Source organism: Amblyomma mixtum, chromosome 2 (genome assembly GCF_055824585.1).
Source record: "Amblyomma mixtum isolate Tamu chromosome 2, ASM5582458v1, whole genome shotgun sequence".
Classification (NCBI taxonomy): domain Eukaryota; kingdom Metazoa; phylum Arthropoda; class Arachnida; order Ixodida; family Ixodidae; genus Amblyomma; species Amblyomma mixtum.
This window is the reverse complement of record NC_143013.1, coordinates 57472935-57481327: the sequence shown is the minus strand read 5'-3', so window position 1 is coordinate 57481327 and position 8393 is coordinate 57472935.

The following is an 8393-nucleotide window of genomic DNA, read 5'->3' as shown; positions in this document are numbered from 1 at the left end:
CTCTGACGGCATAGCTATTTCGAATAACCGAAAAGCGTGACACCTCTGCTGACAACCTTCTGTCGACAGCGATGAGGCATTAAAGGCTTTCGCCTTAATATTTTAATTCGTCCCGTTTACAGACGTTACTTCGACTATGTAATCCGAATAGCGCTTTGCCAGCACGAGCACATTCGGCCGCTGTTGTGACCATACATAGCCGAGAATGAGGCTTCGCGCCGCGCTTAGCCAGTTTGACGAGGGGCGATGCCGGAACGGATATTCTGCGCCACCGGACATTCCCTTCACAAAGCCGACGAAGGCGTATGCTGCACTTCGCCAGAATAACTGCCCGGCGTCATCGCCATCATCGCCTTTTAGCCATCACTGCAACCCCCCCCCTCCCCCCCCCCCCTGCTTTCCGTATTTTGTCTTTTAATTCTTTAATTCTCGTGTGCGCCTGCAGTTGCTTTTCTTCCTCTTCTGCGAGTAGCCAACTGAATGCTAGTTCTCGTAGAAGGGACATTAAACTCAGTTTTTACCACGCCATAATGTTATTGCTGGTTGCATTTAAGGCACTTCGTTTTCGAGTTTTACTCTTTTTCTTTTACAAATTTGGGTGGTGAAATTGTGTCTTTCTTTAATAGTTGAAATTCGGGAAGAATTCGGGTAATTAAAAGAAGAAAAGTTAGCGCTCGTTCTTCTGCAGGACAATTTATGCCCCTTTCATTTGCATGCTATTTTTATACGCAGTGTATAAATGGCAGCTAGCACTACGAAACTTCGCCAAATCCTATATCAATCTGTGAGCATTAGAGGGGACGTGTCGCGAAGAATATAGCGTGAAGAGTAAACTGAGTGAAGCCCTAAAGAGACTGAATCCCCGAAAATTCTCCTCGAAGGAACCTAGGCAGGCCGTCTATGTCATGTGACCTTGCGGCGTCATCACAACCTGCCTACCGGAGAGTGAGAAAGCTGCCCACCAAGGCGGGCAGCACTTAAATTAATTACTGGTCGCTGGGTCGCATAAGCCCCACAGGTGGCAGCACCTGCCATCGCAGGGCAGTGGCGCATCGCTGAACAGCTGCACCAATGTGCCAGGAGTGGTGTGAGCAGGGCTGGGCAAGATACTTCAAAATAGTATCTTCGATACGATACTCGATACCTTTGAAAACTGTATCTCCGATACGGATACAAGATACAGAATCGAAATCGATTTTCGATACAGATACTCGATACTGTATCGTCGATACTTCGATACATCACTAAAATATGAAATATAATGCAGGTTATATTACGACTAACGAAGTTTACATAACTGAAATCACTGTCTAATAATGCGGGTAATATAACTGGTGAACTTAGGAAATGAACGTGTAGTTTCTGTAACCTTTAGTGTATTTCTATAGAGCACTTTTTCTGGAAGGACTTATAAACGAATCCGACCGCATGGATCTGTTGAAGGTCCGCTGTCTGCGCAGGTGGCCTTGTTAGAACTTTAGCTTGGACTAAAGCCATATATGTTGAAGCGATCGCTTCCGTAAGCAGCCTAGCGAAAAACATTTAACCCAAAGTTCCTCATACAAACCAATCTGTGAGCACTTGGCTATATGAATAAACCTGAAACCTTTTTTTTTCGGTTCGATACTATAGAGTACTTACCCGATGGCCTGTGCCTTTGATCAAACTAAATGATGGAAGCTCCGTGCGCTTAGGAACCGAACAGTTAGTTTGCCAGTACTGCCATAACAAAATTCTGAAGCTGAAAACTATTCTTGAAAAGCTACAATGAAAACAACAAGTGAAATGGCTGAACGTTTTTATTAAGCAAAAAGTATTCGTTACGTTTACGTGAAGGTCTTAAGTAACAACATTTGCTCGAACCGCCAGTCCGAAAGAGCCCCGCGATGTGGGGCGCTATAAGGGAGGCAAGTTGAAAAAGCCTCTCTACAGGAGCAGACGAGCACGTCGCAGTATTATACTTGACGAAGGCGCCTCTTATCAAGGGATAAGAATGAAGCATAGCCACATCAACTCGAGCATCTTGTAAATAATTGAGAAACTGAAGCTTCACTAACGCCTCCTGAGAGCTATAGCTGGTTATACCGCTTGTCTCTTGAAATGTTGTTTTGGTTGTTTTTTTTTAACCTTCTTTGTACACTTCGAAACTTTGCAGCTCCAGGGGATGTACACGCTGAAATGAAACGATACCTCTTATTACTTGCTTGCTAGCAAAGGGGCATCTATCTGCCTCCAGATAGAAAGCGGATATGAGATAATGGTGGTTGGTCAGCAGGGGCGTATAAGATATTGGAGCAGTACCCCAAAACTCACAGTTGTGCCTTATCCAACAGACACCGTCGTATTATGCCCTGGGCGTCCTTGCTTAGTTAATCTGGAACTTTGATCCCGCGCCAAGCTTGTTTACGTGATAGTTAGTTTTGACTAGAGTGCAACTAGTACTTAACTGCCAGAAAGTTGTAACTGCATGAAAAGAATAGCGACCTCATCAGGCTAAAACAAAATTTAAAACAACGTAATTTGACGTAATTTTATCCTTTCTTTATTCGCTTAGCCGAAATGTCCAGCGCCTAGTTTCATCCCGTAAGTGACAGTTAAAATCTCAAATATTAAGGCGTTAAAAACAGTAAACCTATGAAAGTTTACGTACAGTCTTTGCCAAAAGTAACCCGGCACAGGTGGTTCGTTTCTTAGCCGCGAAGAGAAACACTCATGGCAGCCCTTAAGCCCTGATTCTGTGTAAAGTATGATGAGCCCTTGCCCTCGTGTTCTGACACCTATTCGTCTTTAGAGGTGCCTTGAAGGCTCCGTTATGCGTTTGCCATGGGCGTCCGGAGGGGGGGGGGGGGGCAAGGGGGGGCGGTTGCACCCCCCTGGAAAATCACTCACTCGAACCGTGAGTGATGGCCGCACACCAGGGGCGGTGGTGCGCTCAGTCAAAAGGGTAAAGGGTAAGTCAGCCCCGCATGGTCGCATCTGCGAAATGCCGCGTCCGGGCGTGCGTCGTTCCGCCGTTTTCAAACCACGCCATCGTTAGCTCTACTGAAGGGCGACCTGTTGCAGACATACAGCGGCACCGGCGAGCATGTGTTTCGAGCCGCCTTGAGATGGGTGTCTGTTTCTTTGATCTCTAGAGAGATAGCGACACGGAGGCAGACAGTGCACGGGGCATCTTGTTTTCGCCTATGTCGTTACGCCGGTCACCGATGAATTCTTAAGGAGGGAAGGACAAATCAGCCGTGTCCACCCCCGCTTTGTCGGGCTGCTCAGGGGCAAGCGGGCGATGAGTTGGCGCCGCCGCCGCTCGCTGTCTCCTCCGATCCACGTGTAGCGCAGTTCGGTAGAAGCGCCGCTTTCAGAATCTCCGGCAAAGGGGATTAGCTGCTTTTGTTCACGGCGACGCAGTCTCCCGAGGCGCCCCCACACCAGCGTTCTTTGCGTCTTCTGTGAAAACCAGCGCCTTTGGTCAACGCAGCCCGATGGCGCCTGCCTGGCTCGCCTGTCACCTCTGGCTGGGCCTCAAATCACAACAGCGCCCATGTACTGTGCGTGTCAGTGCATGGTAAAGAGACCCAGGTGGTCGACATTACCCGGAACTCTGTACTACTCCATCCCTCATAGCCTGAGTCGTTTTGGGGCTCTGAACCCCATAAAAACACAAAAACAAATTTTCCGACCGGAGTGGCGAGTGTCCCTTCCCCTCGGAAGTTGCGCGGCGTTCCTTTCACCCCCAAAGTGCGCATTCGGGGATACTGCGGCAAGTAAGCCCTCGCACGTGTGCGCGCCTCTGTGTTTGTGCTTGGGTGTTTTTAGTGGCCGGTTGTCAGCGAAGCTGAGAACAACCAAGACAGCGGACGAGAAAACGACGAGCGGCGAGCAGTGTGTGTGGGGTTGCTCGACTGTGCGGATGCGCAAGCAAGATGGAGCGAGGTGTATGAAGCTGCGAGCGTGCATTTATCTTGTAAATAAGTTTTCGTTGTATATATAGTCATCTTTTGTTTTCAACGTACGCGTTCAACAGTTTTTCCAATCAATGTGTATGATGAGTGTGCACCGAGAGCGTGTAATGAAGCACAGAAGTGAATTTATCACACGTGTAATTACGCAATTCGCCCAGAAAAATCCGAGGCGCCTACAGTTGCTGTTCAAGGAAGACTGACTGAGTGACTGTAGTTGCGTGTTTGCGAACATATTGTGCTGTGTGCTGGTCATCAATCCGGGTGAGTCGAGAACCCGTATGCAGGAAGACTGAGCACTCTTCTCCACGAAGTGATATAGCATCTTTTTGCATTTTTTATTAATTTTAGTTGTTTCTTCGTTGATAAACTCCAATGTACCTCTCCTAGCCGCGCTTTAATTTGCTGTTTGTAATTTTTCTTTCATGTGTGCATTTTGTTTAATTTTTATTTATATATAAATAAATAAATTTACTCCGCAAATAGCGCCTTTTTGCTACGAACATACCCCCCCCCCCCCCCCCCCCCCCCCGGGGCACCAACGGGGCCCCCCCCTGCAAAAAATTCTGCGGACGCCCTTGGCGTTTGCAAAGCAAAAACCTGTTGCTCGGTTACTTTTGTCAAAGACTGTACCTTAAGGTGTTAAGGTGAAGCTTTAAATTCGAAGTAGAGGAGTAGGCACCACTGATTGTTGTTTTACAAAATGAGCACATGGCCTTGACTTTGTCCTCATCAGACGACGTGACAGTGAAATATTTTCCATCCAAGATGGCACACTGAAGTTCGTCAGCCATAGCTGCTGCTTATCAGCGCGTAACGCGGCAAGGGCTGCTGGCGTACACCGCAAACTAGGAACGCGTGCGAGGAGTCGCACTGAAATGGGACGGCGGACAGTCGGATGGCGCAGAAACGCCGATCCAGATGTGGTAGCTTGGGAGTTGGCTAAAAAGTAGCGAAGGTGCAGCCGCCCGTCTTGTACTACCGCCTGAGCGAGGGCTTTTACAGCTTTTTTTTTGTATCGAGTATCGTAAAATGCACGATACACTAAAAATGTATTTTCGATACCGATACTCCGATACCCTAGTTTTGAGCACGCGATACCTAATACCGATACACAACATGTATCGAAAGATAGTATCGAAGATACATGTATCTTCGATACTGCCCATGACTGGGTGTGAGGACTCCCAGCGATCTATGAATGTCCCTTAACTAGTGAACCACTGCACCAGGAATGGTATTGGGACTCCCAGAGATCTACTATGAATGTCAAGTAGGCTATGACCGATGTCGCGGCATTAAATGAAGATAAAGAGAACGAAGATGAAGAGACGCAAGAACGAAAAATGAAAGAAATTAACGAAATTGTGTGTGGTGAATGAGCGTAGTTCGCGTCGGCGACCGCTCATGCTTTTTCGTCGTGTCGTCCAGGCGAACGCCATTGAGTTATTCATTTTGGTCTCACTTATTGCAATTATTTCGTCGGGTACTTTATAGTCCCCATGTGAAATACTACTGCGTCTGTGTTACACCTCTGTGTTGCAACGTAATAGCAGCCATTTTAATCGCTCAATATAGCCTTGCGGTCGAATATTATTGGTATAGACCAGAATTTTGAGCCTCTCCTGGGCGCGGCCATTTTGCACCGACTGGCGCGCCGCGGTGCGGGCGTTTCTTTGGGGACTGCGGGGCTGCGGCAGTTCCGCGGCCGCGCCTGCATATAGCCGCGCTTCGGGCGCTAAAAAAACATTGTCGAGCATACTTCCGCTGCGTGGCTGTGTTGCAGGAAGTATTTACGTTATCAAAGCGATAACATTGACGCGTTTTAATGACATTTAGTTTGACATTCAAGTTAATTGTGCCGGCGCTTAGAACGCGCTCGTGCTTATATCGAATTCCGTCTTAGTGCTCCACCGCAAAGAAACTTTTTGTTCAATATCAAGCATTAGGTGTGCGGCTAGCATGCAGTTCCAATTCCCATGCCCTCTTATTCCTTCCTGCCGGCCGGCCATAAAGCCCTCCCTCCACAAACAGGGCTTTCTTGTCGCCGCGCCAGTTTATCAACAAATTACCGCTGTGAGCTCAACTGAGTCGCAGCGCCAACAGAAAACAAATTTTGTCATGGTTTATGCAACCTGGTGCATAAAAACGTACTTTCGCTTAATTTATCAAAGCTTGAATAGATATGAGCAGCTAATCCAGCTTTCACTAATTCTGACGTCCGAAGTCGCGTTATTTTATTCAGGAGCTCTCGCCGCGTGTGAGAGCGTTGCGTAGCCGTTTGGCTAAGTGTGGAAAATGTATTGAAATCGCGCATAGTATTTTCCTGTGAATAAGGTAGATATCGCACCGCTGCGGTGGCTCAGTGGTTACGGCTCGGCTCTGGCCCAAAAGACGCGGGTTCGATCCCGGCCGCGGCGGCCGAATTTCGATGGAGGCGAAATTCTAGAGGCCCGTGTACTGTGCGATGTCAGTGCACGTTAAAGAACCCCAGGTGGTCGAAATTTCCGGAGCCCTTCACTACGGCGTCCCTCATAGCCTGAGTCGCTTTGGGACGTAAAACATTAATAAACCAAACCAAACTAGTGTAGGTATACCAACAGCAGAAAGATACTATAGATAAACCTTTACCCCCCAGATCCCTCTGACATGCGTGCGGAAAAAGCAGCTGAAATCGGTAGCGGTCGTGCTTACAATCCTGTGCATGAAATGTGTTTAATGGGAACAAGAGCAAGCTCAGCGCAAGGATGCCGAACACGTACTGGTGATCGAAAACACGCGCTCCGTCGGGACAACCTTCAGTCTGCAGCTCGCCTATCCAGTTACTACTCCACTGAGTCAAATCAATAGATCTACAATCTGATGCATAAAAAGTATCATAGAAGATATCGCACGTAAAAGGCGACAACAAACGACATGACAGCGCAGAAATATGCTTAGAAGTGCCGCGGTTTCCAGTCCGTACACTACCTGGTCGACTACCCTCGAATGTCACGTTAACGAGTAACTGCGCTCAAGATAACGGCAGTACTGTCTGGAAGAGGGAAAATGTGAGTAGTGACGCACAGCACACACCCTCATACGTTAGCTGATGGAGCACAACAACGACCGAAGCGAACACGTAAACATGCGTTCTACGCGCGGCGCCGGCGCGACCCGCAGTCCCTCGGGCCGCGCTCGCCGACAGATGGCGACTGGTGTCGAGAGTAGGAGCGCGCCTGCAGCCTGCGTGCGAGGGTAAAAAAATCAACGCTGCATGAAACGATGCCAATAAGACGTCGGCTCGGTAAATGTGTGCTATTCTCTCGCTTAAAACCGCCGCGGTTTCTCAGTGGTTATGGCACTCGGCTGCTGATCCTCAAGACGCGGGTTCGATCACGGCCGCGGTGTCCGCATTTCGATAGAGACGAAATGCTAGAGGCCCGTGTGCTGTGCGGTATCACTGCACGTTAATGCACCCCAGGTGGTTGAAATTATGCAGAGCCCTCCACTACGGCGTCCCTCTTAGCCTGAATAAAAGCGTGGTTGGAGCTAGTTGGTCTTTGTCTCTTCTTTGAGGGTGGTCTTGTGTCTACGCTCACCTTTCACCTCAAGAATGTCATAGCCTCAGTCGGTTTAGGACGTACGTTAAGGCGCTTAAAACCAAACCTACTCGTTTCTAGAACGTGTCTTTTGAACTTACCCTCTGGTTAGGCAACGCTGTGTATAGCAAGTGTTAAAAGAGGTTTGAACTCACAAAAAGTTAGCTGAAAACGTGCTAGTTACCGTGCTGTGCCTTGAGCGTTGTGAACCGGCTTTTTCCCTAATACGAAGGGCCCTAGATACATTTTATGAGACTCTACTTGAGTCTCCTGCCGTGCTCAATGGCATCATTTAGCCTACAGTGTATTACGCTACAGTATATGTTGTTTTTGTTTCTGCTCTGTCTTTCAGAGAAAAAAAGGAAACAGCATACTGAAATCAATTCTTAAATCGGTAATGCATGGTAAGGCACGTGATGAAGATTGTAGTGTTCTTGAACTTATACATGTGCCTGACTTTTCACACTTAATTTCTGAAACAGTAGCTTTCAAATACTTCTGGACAAACGATGTTTGCACTCCATACGTCGCTATGCGAGGTTTTCAAACTCACAATTGCTTTCTATAGGGCAAGGATAGGGCAAGTGTCTTAGAAAGCATTATGTTCCTTTTGTTCTTAACCATTCGCTTAAAGAAATGTTCTCCGCTATCTCCAGAAAGAAAATGAAAGCCTGTCTAGTTAAATTACGTTGCTAGATCCGGTATTCTGTTTCATGCTGTTTATTTTCATGTTTTACTGTCTCCTTTCGTGAGTACTTGAATTTTGTTCTTTTTTTGTTTTTCTATTTGCAGTTTTTCATGTCAGTATCTGCCATGTGTGCTGTCTGCTGCCGGGCGCTGCCACTCAAGCCTTCTG